Source organism: Onychostruthus taczanowskii, unplaced genomic scaffold (assembly GCF_017590055.1).
Source record: "Onychostruthus taczanowskii isolate IOZ18803 unplaced genomic scaffold, ASM1759005v1 scaffold89, whole genome shotgun sequence".
NCBI lineage: Eukaryota > Metazoa > Chordata > Aves > Passeriformes > Passeridae > Onychostruthus > Onychostruthus taczanowskii.
The window spans coordinates 2,342,317-2,356,534 of record NW_024506882.1 but is presented as its reverse complement, the minus strand read 5'-3'; positions in this window follow the sequence as shown (position 1 = coordinate 2,356,534).

Here is a 14,218-nt window from a genome sequence, read left to right as displayed (position 1 = left end):
AGTATTTCATACACAAACATCAAAGAAATGCTGCAGAGGAGAAATAATTTATAAAAGTTAGTCTGAAGCTCAGGTTATGGATTTAACTGCTCCTTTTTGTGGAGGTGAAGAAAGAGAGCCAAGTTTTGAAGTATTTATTTTCACAATTATTCCTGGGCTTGTCCTCTGCTCCGAGGAAAGGACCTCCCATGTTCTGGGCAAGCCAAGTTCTTGCTGTGGCTGTGTTGGGGTTTCTTCCCTCAGCTGCAGACAGGGAAAAAGGGGCTCAACAAAAACTCATTTTCTGCCTCTGGCAGGGTGACCTTGTCCCCCTGGGCTGAGGTTTTGGGCCAAGGCTGCTCCTGCAGGGCCACGGCAGCTCCAGCCCTGGCTGCACCTTCCCCGGGTCTGGGCAGGGCTAAGGGACACCTTCAGCTTTGTCCCAGGGGTTTTAGGGGCTCCCAGCTCCTCCCAGGCTCTGTGGGACACATTCCCAACCTTCCCCGGGTCTGGGCAGGGCTAAGGGACACCTTCAGCTTTGTCCCAGGGGTTTTAGGGGCTCCCAGCTCCTCCCAGGCTCTGTGGGACACATTCCCAGGTGCTGGATCTGCTCCCTGTGCAATGCCCAAGTAAATGGGGTTTGCACAGTGCTGCAAGTGAGCAAAGCAGAGTTCCCAAAATCCCAAACTGGCAAACTCTTTTTTAGAAGGCTCCCAAATTCCCAAACTCCCAAATTCCCAAAATACCAAATTCCCAAACTCTCAAATTCCCAAACTCCCAAACTCCCAAATTCCCAACCTCCCTGAGTGCTGCACCCCCTGCTCAGAGTTGTCTTTGTGCTCGTGGCTTCCATCCCTTTATTTCCCCCTGGTGATTTCACCATGGAACAAAATGGAGTTCCTATGGCACAGAGTTTTTCCATTGACCTTCCAACTTTCCACATCCTGCTCCCATGCCATAGAGGGAATATTGGAGCTCTTCTGCTGCTTGGACTCTAGGGGTCTGAGTTGTTAAACCTTTCACAGCTCAGAGGTGGATGCTGTGTTTGTGTCTTGAAATTTAAATTATTGAAGTCTAATAATTAAAATTATTTATGAAAATTCTCCTGATTTAAATAATGCCAGAAGGTGATGCTGAGACCCTCAAGGGTCCTGAGCATTGTTGTACCAGAAAAGAGTTTGTAGGATTCTGTTGCTTCCAAAGAAAGTAAACCCAAGAAAACCCATAACTTTTAACTTGGTCTTAAAATCTTACCAGTCTGATTTTTCAGTCATGAGATTTCTGCCTGAAGTACTTTTCTTGGGCTATCTTTGTTTTACACCAAAACAAATATTTGGAGAAATCCAGTTTCCATTGATTTTCTTCCCCAGGAAAGCAGCTAGGAGCTAATAAAAGGAGAAGAGCTGCTCCAAGGAAAGCACTGTGGCTGCTGGAGATCTGCAGGGCTGGGCTGGAGTCAATCCCCTTCCTTTTCCTCCTCTGCAAGGCACAGCTGGGCTTGCACCCCCTCTGGGGCTCCTTTCCAATAGCACCCAAATGGAGATAAAACTAACTAATATTCATTTATATTTTAAAATTAGCCTAAGGAATCACCGTGAAATGTATGAAACTAATCATAAAGCAAAGCCTGAGCTTCAGAAAAATCAAAGTGAACTCTCCAGCTCTTGTCCCAGATACATTGATGCTGTTCTCAGCTCACCAGAGCATCAGAGCTGATTTTATAGGTTAAAAATAAGAGGCTTTTAAAGTCTCTAATTGCCAAATTGTTGAGGTGTCTTGGTGTATCCTTGTTAAGATTCCTTTGTGTGCTGCCTCTCCATCTCCATCACCTCTATCTCCATCCTCATCCCTTTCTTGCCCTGTGGTCCTCAGTTTGTTTCAGTCCTGGACTGGTGTTTTTGGTCCTGGGGTGGTGTTTCAATCCTGGGATGGTGTTTGGTTTTGGCCCTGGGCTGGTGTTTTTGGTCCTGGAGTGGTGTTTTTGGTCCTGGAGGGTGTTTTTGGTCTTGGGCTGGTGTTTTTGGTCCTGGGCTGATGTTTCAGTGCTGGGCTGGTGTTTCAGTCCTGCCTTCCACCACAGCAGTGTTTGGTTTCCCAGGAAGCTCCTTGGAGAACCACAGGGCATTTCTCATCTGAGCCCAGCAGGCTCTTTGTGATTTGACACACAACAAATGGCTTTTTTTATCTTCCATTTCATTTCTGAGCATGCTGTAAATGCCCTTAGAATCTACCAAGCTAAGCCAGTGTACATTTGTGAGTAATATCCTCAAGATGCAAGTAAAAATTGCTGATGTCTTGAGCCCTTAGACTCTCCTAAAGACTGGAGGCAGTTGGTGTGCCCCAAGCTCTGCTTCCCTGGATCCAGCACACCCTCCAGAACATTCATTTAACTCTGTTAAATTTCCTAGAGGTGTTAATTGAAGATGCTGGAAATAAAGGTGTGAATTCTGCTTCAGAGTCACAAATGTTTTAATTTATCTCCAGACAGATTATTTTTAAGTAATGTGTGATTTGGTTTTCATTTTCTTTTCGTTTTATTTTAAAAGGCTTCTGCATTGTTCTTTGCTGCTGTAGTTAATCTGTGCATTAGAAGTTAATTTATGGCACAGAAAGCATTCATGCTGCTTGGGGAGTTGAATCCATCACCCTGTGTTTATTTGTCAGCTGTTTAGGTTTCCTTCACTTTGCCCCACAGTCCTTTCTCTGCAAGTGCTGTGTGCAGCATGAAATAAGTTCAAGCTGTGTGTACAAGTGTGTGTACACAGGTCTCTGCTTCCATTCTGGCAGCCAAACGTTGACTCCTTCCTTTCTGGGGTTTCCTGAAGAATGTGACTGCAAATCAAAATGTTTGGGATGGCAAAAGCATCCAGAACCCCTGAATTATATTTGGAAATCTCAGCATTAATACATGGCAGAGAGACAGATCAGATCCAGAGCCAGCACACACCAGTATATTGATATTGTCAGCTGAACAGATCCAATTCTCCCTCCAGCTTTCCCTTTATATATTTATATATAATAGAAATGATTTATTGATGGGAGACTAATGTAGGTGACCACTTGTAACATTCCCATGGGAATAAAACTGTCCCTTGTCTTTTCCCAAATTAAACTGCTTTAGGTATAGTGTTCATTTTGATATTTCAACCTTATGAAATTCCTTTTAGTCCTTTCTCATTGCTGCCAATATTTTCTATTATTATCACAGCCTGTCAATAATCTTTCTGCCTGTATAAACTGATAGAGCATCCTAAATACTGCTCAGGGTTCCTCCTTTCTCCAGGACTGATCCATAACTCTGGAATCAAGTTTCCAGGGCTGATTTTTGGGTTTCACTGACAGCTCAGTGGCACTCAGAAGGAGCAGTGGTACAGAAACCCTCCCATCCTGCAGCTGCTGAGAGCTCTGCTGGAGCCAGGGCTGAGCTCTGGGAACCCCAGAGCTGCTTCTCCCTGCAACCAGGCAGAAGAGGGCTTTGAAAGGCTCCAGGATGAGTGGCTGAGCAGGGCTGGAGCCATCTGCCCAGTGGCTGGAGCAGGATGAGATAAGGAGGAATCAATCCTCCCTTCAGGAGGGATTGTTCAGGCACTGCAGCTGGCAGGTGAGCACTGCAGCTGTCAAATACTCACTTGCCACAAGCAGTACATTTCTGCTCTTCGTATTAAAAGTGTGTCAGAATTTCCATTATAAACCACTTATTTTGTGGGTTTATAGCTTTGCCATAAAAATACACCTTGGGTTGAGCCCTGGCACGCAGCCATTTGGCTTCTTCTAACACAATATTAATTCAGAACATCCAGACAGTGTTTTTAAACAGCAGTGTCTGAGAAGTTGTTGCTTCTTTTTTCTCTTTTTTTTATTTTTTTTTTCCTGAAGTCCCTTGTTTTCTGCAGGACTCACTCAGAAATCAAAGGTGGCCAGATGTAATTGCAACAAGAATCTGCAACATCTGGAAGCCCTTTTTGGGAGGACTGAGACCTGTGATAAGAAAGAAAGTTCTGGGGACATCTAGAGAATTCCCAGGCCAGGTGGGAAGGCTGGATACACACCCCCAAGGCTGAACTGACAAGGTCTGGCTGCCATCACCCACAGAGCTTCCCAGAAAATGGCAGAAAGAAGGAAAGTCTGGGGCAGATGAAGATATAAGCTAATTTTGGAGCCAAATCAAAGAATCCTAGGTCACATTTGAAGCCCACAGTGCAACAAAGGATTGTCAGCCAGTGATCTCTGTGAGATGACAAATTAGGACCAAAACCAAATTTGTATTTTGAAATTTAAGAATAATTCTGGTGGGATATTTTAGACCAACTTCCAAGCTAACAAACCCTCTCCATCTGAGCTCTGGGCTTCAGGAGGAGCATGTCCTTCAAACCCCTGGAAAGGTGGGCAGAAACTGGAGCTCCTGGCAGCCAAATCCTGAAACTCAAGTCCTGCTTGGAAAATGAATGATGAAAAGGGGCAATCCTAATCTGATCCCTGGCCTTACTCTACAATTAGGAAAAGTGATAATCTTCGTTTGTGAAACAAGGAAAATTGGCAGCTGGGAAAAAAAGAAAGGAAGTAGTTCAGTTTAATATTAGACTTATGAAAAAGTTGGCCATAAAATCTGTTCTGAGGCTGGCCAGGACAGAGCCTCAGAAATGTCTGGGGAATGTTCTTCAATCAGTTCAGGGAATGTGAGGACATGAAGCTGAAAGTGCTGAGCTCCAGAGGAATGAGGATAAAGCTTCAAGCTTTTCTCTAGATTTGGTCAGTTTACTTTCTGAATGTATATTGGAATCTGGGAAAGAAATGGAATAAAGTCCCCTTTCTCAAGCTGCAATTATTGGACAAGGTGGGCTGGAAAAGAATAAATTGGGCTCAGGCAGGGAGAGTGACTGCTGGCAGACATAGGGCTTTCCAAAGGTGGGAAATTGATTCAGAAAAGTCATCCTCTCTGAGCAAGAAATGTAACTAAAATGATGGATAGGCTATGGAAGGATTTGGAGATCATTATGGCTGGCAATAGAGTAATACAAGCTGGAAGTATTGTCTTACAAATGAAATCCCTGGAAATTTTCTTTAATTATGTGGCTCAGATGAAGCATAGAATTTGCAGATAACTGATTTGGAGTGAGGAGATTTTCCCAGTGCAGCAGGCAACCACTACAGCAGCTGCTTGGGGCAGTATCAAAGTAAAGGTTCAAGTGCTGGAAATAATATTTTAAAGGCCAAGCATTTGCAGAAACTTTTGCTGATAGATTTGAGGGGTGATTTTTTTTTTTCTTGCACTAAGCAATTTAAATTCTGAATTTCTTTAAATGCAGAGCTGCAGCAAGATTTCAGGTGATTTTTCTTCAGCATGTGATGCTGTAGTGGGTGTACTTACTCTGACTTTACTCCAGCTTTCACAACCAATTGAAACTTTGAAAATACAACAGCTTGGAGATCAATACAAGTCCTAAAGGTCCAGGAAATACCTCCAGGATGCACAGAGCCTCCGAGGCTCTGCTGAATTGAGAGGTGCCATCACTGCTGGTACTTGTGTGAGCAGAGCTGCAGTCACCACAGCTGTGCCACAATCCCAGTTCCAGGGCACTGTTTAGATTCCCAGAAGTTTTTTTCCAGTTAAAAATCAGTTCTCTGAATCCAATAAACACACATGCTGCACACAGTGGTGTACCACAGATGGATTCTGAGGGAAACCAAGCCATTCCCAGCACCTCTCTGTCAGAAAGTGCTACTGGGCATGCAGGGAGTGAACTGGGATGGATAAATGAGCTTTCAACGAGTTTTGGACCTCACTCACAGCTCTGATTAAAGTCAAATGGTGGCTGGAGTGGGTCCTGCAGAGCCAAGTCTCAGGAAAAAGGGGAGGGAACAGCTTCCAGAGCAGAACAAGGCCCACTGCAGCTTTAAAAGATGACTTTTGGCCCAGCACCTGCTGCCTTTTGAGGATGGGAAGGAGCTGTGCTCCAGCCTGCCTGGATCAGATTAGCTCTAGATGGTATCTTGGTACCAAGTACAACACTGAGGTGTGAGCTGATGTATTTACAAATGGGCTGTAACACTGAAAACCTCAGTTCCAAAGGCAAGGGAATCATTGGGAGCAGAAGTGATTAATTGTGAGTACACAGGCAGCCGGGGAATGGCTCCACAGACAGGACAGAGGAGAGGCAGGACCATCCTGGGCAGCTCCCCAGGCAGTGCCCCTCAGGTGAAGGCTTCTTTAAGGATTTTTTTTAAGGACTACTGCTACTATTTCAGGCAGATTTTTTGTGGCTTTGTTAATATTGTAAAATCACTGCGTGAGCTTGGTGAAAAGGAAACCATTTCAGTGGCTGGCACAGTGTGATTATTTAACGTTTTCAAAAATGTTTTTGAACAAAACCTCTTGTAACTGCTCCAATTTTCACCTCCCCATGTTCCAAACACCTTCCAGGCTGGATGGGGACTTATCACAACAAAATGTTCTGAGGAGAGAAATTGATCTTCTGCTCAAAGAACCTCTGACAGTGCCCAAATCCAGAGAAGGTCCCACCCTGGCTCCTTTGGGGAGGGTTGGCCAAGCCCTGGCAGGGCTGAAGGACATGGAAGGCAGGAATTGGGGTTTCATGGGGTGAGACAGGCTCAGCTTCATGCAGAGAGCAGCTTTGGAGGGTCACCCCAACATTGTCCCATCCCAGAACATCAGGAAAGGGTCACCTGGGAAACCCAGGTTTGATGTCCTGCTGTCCAAGTGGCTCTCCTGGAATTCTGTGTCCCCAAATCCTTTGGGACAGGGAGTTGGAGCAGTGGCTGCAGACACAACTCCTGCTCTGAGACTCCTGCTGTGGGCTTTGTTTGTTAAACAGCACAACTGTGAACAGGAAACACATGGCTCTATCCTCCATTAATCTCTCCTGACATAAATATACAGCAATAAATAAAAACTTATTAATTTTTGGTGTTCAGGAAGATTATTCTGCTGTTAACTTCTCCTTCTCTACTGTTGGATGAAGCAAAGGGAATCTGTACCTTAGTGAAGGGTGCTACAATACCATGTGGCTGGAACATATGTGGTTTTATCCCTAATCTTTTATAGAATATCATTATAATTCCTTGGGTCAGTGCATGTGAACTAAATAATGGACTGATAATTTTCTTGCTACATTAAACCAAGTGCTATGAAAATTTGAGAGGATTTTGCTACAGCAGAGATTCAGCTTTTAATTTTTTGTATCTAAACCATGCTCTCCAAAATGTCTGATTTTTCTGTACCTAAACCACCCTGGAGATGTCATGTTACATTTCAGGTGTGTCACTGACATGTGCAGCAACAGACAGCAGAGTTACACAGCTGCAAATGGGTTTAAAGATATTTATTTTAACAGTGATATCTCAACTTGTGCACATCACTGGTGGCTGAAAACTACAAGGACAAAAGCTTGGAAATTGGGTACTTATGAATAATCAGATTTTAACACCTTTGTTTCATTTCAAAGCTGTTGGAAGCTTTCTTCCAGCACTAAGGCAGGGTGAAACACTGGAAAATCAGTGCTGTAAGGTTTCCATCAGTTTCTAAAGCCTTGAAGGAGCTGCCATGTAACTCCTCTGGGTTCCTGTGGGTTAGCCAGGAATGCTGCCCTGCATCATTCATGAACCCTGAAGCAGGGATGTGTTTTCATGTACAAGCTGCTGATGTGGTTTTTATACAGTGGAAGTGCCAGGTATGTTTAAAAACAGGAATGGGAAGGAGAGCACTCCTGCAGAAAGCAGCTCACTGTCATTAAAGAGCAGCCAGGAGTGAGGTGTGCCTAATGTTGGGGTCTCTGACTCACTGAGCCCACATATATTTGTCTTTATATATATTTATATTAATATATAATAATAATAAAATTAATATAAATATATAATTACATGCTAATATGTTATATATTATTATATTATATATTATTATATTATCTATTATTATAGAGTAATATATGTGCCATATCTAGGTGAATATAAAAATAATATATCTATAGAAATATATTATCTATAGAATTCTATTGAAAATATAATACTATGTATTAATTAATAGATAATAATTATATGCTTATATAAGAATTATATAATAACACATAATTAGCATATTGATATTAATAAACATGTTATATAATATATTAATTATATAATTTTTAATATATTTTTATATATACACATATATATTTATATGTACTTGAGAGGTGCTTGGACTCTGCAGTGACACAAGGTCTGAGCACCTCCACAGAATTCAGGCAATTTTTGGTTTAAAATTGGACCTGCTGGGGGCTGCCTGGCAGAAGATGCTTATATAAGAATTATATAATAACACATAATTAGCATATTGATATTAATAAACATGTTATATAATATATTAATTATATAATTTTTAATATATTTTTATATATACCCATATATATTTATATGTACTTGAGAGGTGCTTGGACTCTGCAGTGACACAAGGTCTGAGCACCTCCACAGAATTCAGGCAATTTTTGGTTTAAAATTGGACCTGCTGGGGGCTGCCTGGCAGAAGGTTTGAGGTTGCTGGATATTTCTGATTTGTGATTTGTTTGGGGTTATTGGATGTCTCTGATTTGTGATTTGTTTGAGGTTGCTGGATATTTCTGATTTGTGATTGGTTTGAGGATAATGGATGTCTCTGATTTGTGATTTTTTTGAGGTTGCTGCATGTCTCTGATCTGTGATCTGAGGTTGCTGGGTGTCTCTGATTTATGATTTATTTGAGGTTATTGGATGTCTCTGATTTGTGATTTCTTTGAGGTTATTGGATATTTCTGATTCGTGATTTGTTTGAGGTTGCTGGGTGTCTCTGATTTGTGATTTTTTTGAGGTTGCTGCATGTCTCTGATCTGTGATCTGAGGTTGCTGGGTGTCTCTGATTTGTGATTTTTTTGAGGTTGCTGGGTGTCTCTGATCTGTGATCTGAGGTTGCTGGGTGTCTCTGATTTGTGATTTTTTTGAGGTTGCTGGGTGTCTCTGATCTGTGATTTGAGGTTGCTGGGTGTCTCTGATCTGTGATCTGAGGTTGCTGGGTGTCTCTGATCTGTGATCTGAGGTTGCTGGGTGTCTCTGATCTGTGTGACTTGCTCGTGTTGGGATTTCTCCTGGAGCTGTGCTGGCACCAGGAGCTCCCTGCTGTGTGCTGGGCGCTGCTCTGGGTGCAGCTCTCAGCATCTCTGCAGCATCTCTGCAGCATCCCTTTGAATCCCTGCAGAGCTGGGCCTGGCAGGGCTCAAGCTCCATCCAGGCAAGGGCTGAGCTCCCTCCATTCCAAACATCTTGCAGAATGAGGCCAAAGACTCTGAGCTAGGAAGAGGTGTGAGGAGAGCTTTATTAGTATGGCACATATTTAACCCATAGGAAAACCCACAAATTTTACTCATTTTAAGTGTATTTCACACTTTTTGACTATTTGAAATAACCACATTTGTAAAAACTTCTTTTAATGAATAGAGCTCTTTATGTACAAAGGCAAACCCTTTTTTTCCCCCTTAAGTCCAGTCCTTTTAAAATACCATTTCTTTTGTAGGTCTGGCTGCTTCCCTCCTCTGTTCATTATTGCTTGCTGCTACAGAACCCTCCAGAACTGAAACCAGGAAATTTAAATTCTATTTTATCTTAGAAGAGTTTTGCTGATCAATGTCATGTATTCATCAGGACTAATAAGACAGATAAGTAAAGGGCTTCTAATTATTTAATGCCAACCCCAACCAAGCACAATATTTGTGTGTGAGGGATGGGAAGGAGCTACCTGGGTACAAATGCTGACCCCACTGAATTCAGTGGGGGTTCTGCCATTTGCCTGCACAAAGCAAAGGCTTCACCTTATGTTTAAAAGAAATATTTCACTGGGGTTTTCTGAATGCTGGTAAATGTGTTTTTATCTTCCTTTTCACTTTTCAATGTTTGTTTATCTTACATACCCCCCAAAGTAATTTAATATAAAAAACTTCTCATCAATTCCATTTTATTCCAAGTTTGAATTGCCTCATTTTTTAATTTCTTGTGCATTTAGAGACCCCACATGGCAATGTCTGGGCTGAAAATCTGGTAGGGGAGCACTGGCATATTTTGTCTCGCTGTGATTTCAACTGAATTAAAGAAACCCAGAAATAAAAACATTTCCATTTGTTTATGTAGCTAAAAAAGTCCTATAAAACCGAGCTAGCAAGAATATCCTTTCATGAGCACAAACCCTTTTTGCAAGCAGGCCACAAACAGAGGGACATACACACACCCCCACCTCCTATCTCCCCTATCAACAGCAAATTAGAGCAGGTCAAAAAACCTCCCACTATTTGTCTTAGGAAATTTTACAGGGAATTTGGAAAATATTTCTGTGGCCAGCGTGGAGGTGAAACCCTGGAGCACAAAGCACAGCCACGGGCACCGCCGGCCGGGCTGCTGGAAACAGCCTTGTAAGGAGGCATTAAAATGCCCTGCACACATAAAAGCAACCAAAAAACCTATGAAAACAAATGCCTTTCAAATAATTAGGATCTCATGCCAGAGAGCAGTGCTGATCTCCATGCAGAGGTTTTCCTGCTGCAGTCAGAGCAGGCTGAGGCTCAGGCTGAGGGAGGAATTAGCAGCGCGGGAATCGGCCGCGCTCGTGCTGCTCCTGCCTAAAGCATCCTCCAGCCCTTCCAGCTCCTCCTGTCTGTCCCCTAAAATCTCCTGTCTGTCCCCTAAAATCTCCTTTCTGTCCCTAAAGTTTCCTGTCTGTCTCCTGAAGTCTCTTTTCTGTCCCCTAAAGTCTCCTTTCTATCCCTAAATTTTCCCTTCTGTCTCCTAAAGTCTCCTTTCTGTCACCTAAAATTTTCTTTCTGTCCCCTAAAATCTTCTTTCTGTCCCCCAAAGGATCTGTGATATGGTTATTGGATGTCTCTGATTTGTGATTTTCCCTTTTCTGTCCTCTAAAATATCCCTTCTGTCTCCTAAAGTCTCCTTTCTGTCCTCTAAAATCTCCTTTCTGTCCCCTAAATTCTCCTTTCTATCCCTAAAGTTTATTTTCTTTCCCCTAAAGTCCCTTTTCTGTCCTCTAAAATATCCCTTCTGTCCCCTAAAGTCTCCTTTTTGTCCCCTAAAATCTCCTTTCTGTCCTCTAAAGTCTCCTTTCTATCCCTAAAATTTCCTTTCTGTCCCATAAAGTCTCTTTTCTGTCCTATAAAGTCTCCTTTCTGTCCTGTAGTCTCCCTTCTGTCCCCTAAAGTCTCCTTTCTGTCCTCTAAAATCTCATTTCTGTCCCCTAAAATCCCCTTTTTTCCCCTAAAGTTTTCCTTCTGTCCCCTAAAATCTTCTGTCCCCTAAAGTCTTCTTTCTGTCCCTAAAATCTTTCGTCCCCTAAATTCTCCTTTCTGTCCCTAAACTCTCCTTTCTATCCCTAAAGTAGCTTGGCATACACTTTGTTTAGGATGCCAGCATATTTTTTTAATTGAATCTCGGGTTTTTATCATGAGCATGTGAAAGGTTGGATTTGCTGTTTTTCAGGGTGAGTCTGACTGGCTGAGACAGCCAGAAATAGCTGCAAACCCCATTTCTGGTCTTGAAAATCTGCTGTGGGTTTGTTTTCACTGCAAGTGATGTGCTTGTATTCATCAAAAGGTTTAGCAATAGTTTGTAGTGGTTGCTGGTGTGTAAAATGCACCAAACTGTTGTATACATTTATCCTTTAATGCAATAAAATAATTCTTCAAGAACAATTTTATCACCTGCAATGTATGGAAATACCAAAAAAAAATTATAATAACTGATCATTCATGTCTGTGTGTTTGAGTCACAACTGTTGTGATGGTTGTTATTAGCACAGCTCAAAAAGCCACACCATTAAAAATGTATTTGGAAGGATCTGTGATCACATAATTAACATGATAAATTAATAAGGCTGTTGCCTAAGAGTTGGGCATTAGATTCTCAGCTTTAAGTTGGAATGTAATACTTTTTTTTACTAAAATAGCCTGAAATGAATATTGGTTTTCTTACATAATAAAATTACTGTTTTGATCTCCATTTTACAGACCACAAACATCAGTAATTCAGAGGAATTAATGTATGTCCCTTCTGTATTTCATCTTGTTTCCTGTTTTGTCATTAGGTAACAGTTCCCCTTAAGGCACATGGTTTTAAACTTCCAATCCAGCTTGTGCCTTTCTTCCAGATCTGCAATTGCAGATGCTTTTCACGTTTGTATTTTCCACACCCAGACCTGTGCCCATGGTAAGAGCTCTGTGTGTAACATTCCCAACCATCAGAACAGACCTTGGCACTGGCATTTCATCCATTAATCAGTTTTATCTGACTTCCTGCTGGCCTGCCTTTTCAAAGTGTGAAAATCTGCGCTGCAGAGGAATTTTATGGATTGCAACCCTAATTTTTAGAGTAAAATTCTACAGAACCGCTCTGCTTAGAAAGCTTTGGGCAGAATTTTCAGGTTGCTGGGAATTGCTGTTAAGCCTGTGCTGCCTTTTGGCTGGAAGTACATCCCAATTAGTGACCCTTCCATGGAGCAGTAGCACAGAGAAGGGATTTGGTTGTTTTTTTTCAAGGCAGTTGTAAATGATTAGTCCAAAGGAGCAGCATAAAACTGCGAGTCCCCTGCAGGAGCCGGCTGGAGGAAATTAAAGGATCAACAACAGAAGGGAAGCACTGAGGTAGGATTGTTCCAGGCTGCAGCCACAGGCTTTCACATGCACTCAGGAAATTGGCTCCATCAAAAGCTGGGGATGCAGGAGTGAGGATGAGGAGGATCATGCAGGTGATGGTTCTAAATCATGGCCTGAGATCCCAGCACTTTCCAAGGGAGAGCTTTCCTCCCTCCCCACAAAAAGCAGAGTTTTCCAGGTAAAAATGGAATCTTCTCTTTATGAATCAATAAAAGTTGGGCAGAAATGTGAGCTGTAAATCTGATATAACTCAATAAATAACAGAGACTCGGTCTCCCCACAATAATATCAGTTGGATGGGGATTTTTACTGTGCTGTGCCCTGTGTTTGTGTGTGAGAGCTGTGAAAGCAATGACTGGGGAGTGTTGGCAGCCAGGTAAAGCTTTGCCTTTAAAGTCTAAAGTCAATTCATTCTGCAGAAATTTGCATCTTCTGGGCCTGGGATGAAGCTGAAAGCTTTGCTGCTGGAGCAGGAAAGGATCACAGGAGGGGAAATGCATAAATCCCCATCTGGAGCCAAGTATGCTGGGAAGGAGATGGGGGAGCAGGAGTGCCAGAGCAGGCTGAGAGAGCAAAATTCCAAAGGAAAAGTGGAAGAAAGGAAGAGGAATGTCCCAGGAATTCAGCTCTTCTAAAGCTCAATACTTTCATCAGAAGCAAACCACTGGAAAGCTGTAACCCAAATAAGGAAATTAGAGCAAAAAATAACAATATTCAACTATTCAGATGTCAAAAGAACCAGTGGAGTTATTGGTGTGAGAGGTTATTGCCAGAGGGGAAAACTCAGCATGTCCTGGGTAATTAAGCTTCACTGGAGAGCATGGATCCCTTCTCCAGGTAAGAAAGTTTTTTACAGCATGGCATCTTTGCTATTGTAATTAAACACCATGGGCTATTCTGCATATGAAGTCTTAAACACTTCAGTCCTTTATCAGGGGATTTTACTGGCCAGGCATGTGTGTTCAGATGGCAAAAAAACCCCAGCTGCTATAAAAAAAGAAACCCAAACATTTCTTTTTATTACTCAACTCGCTGTATTTTTATATATATTGAGCCAAATTCATCCCTTGTGGAGCTCAGTTGAAGCCAATAAGGGCAGATTTGGCCCATGTCTATATGAGAAAGGTGGTGACAATTAAAATATATTGTTTAATAATGAGAGCTATGGTAGTGAAGTGTCTTTGTGTCTATGAAATTATACACCACGACACCCAGCCAGTGTGGAGCTGGGACTAGCAAAACATCTAAGGCTGGTTTCTGATGGAAAGGCAAAAGCACTCTGACTTTTATGATTATGATTAAATATCACAAAGGCATTTGAACGAGGCTAATTTAGGTAACATCTCCAGAAGTCTCATTTATAGTGCAGTATTTTACCATTTGAAAATATTTCTTGACTGTTTTTATATGTGGCTCTCAAGGACAGCACGACTGGCTGTTATTAGCAGTAAGTAAAAGAACAGTTTTTATTTCACTTAGATTTGAGGGACTTTCAGCAATATTCCAAAAAGGAATGTACCCTATTAAACACAAGTGAGGACAGCTTTTACTATCACTTTACACTGGCAATT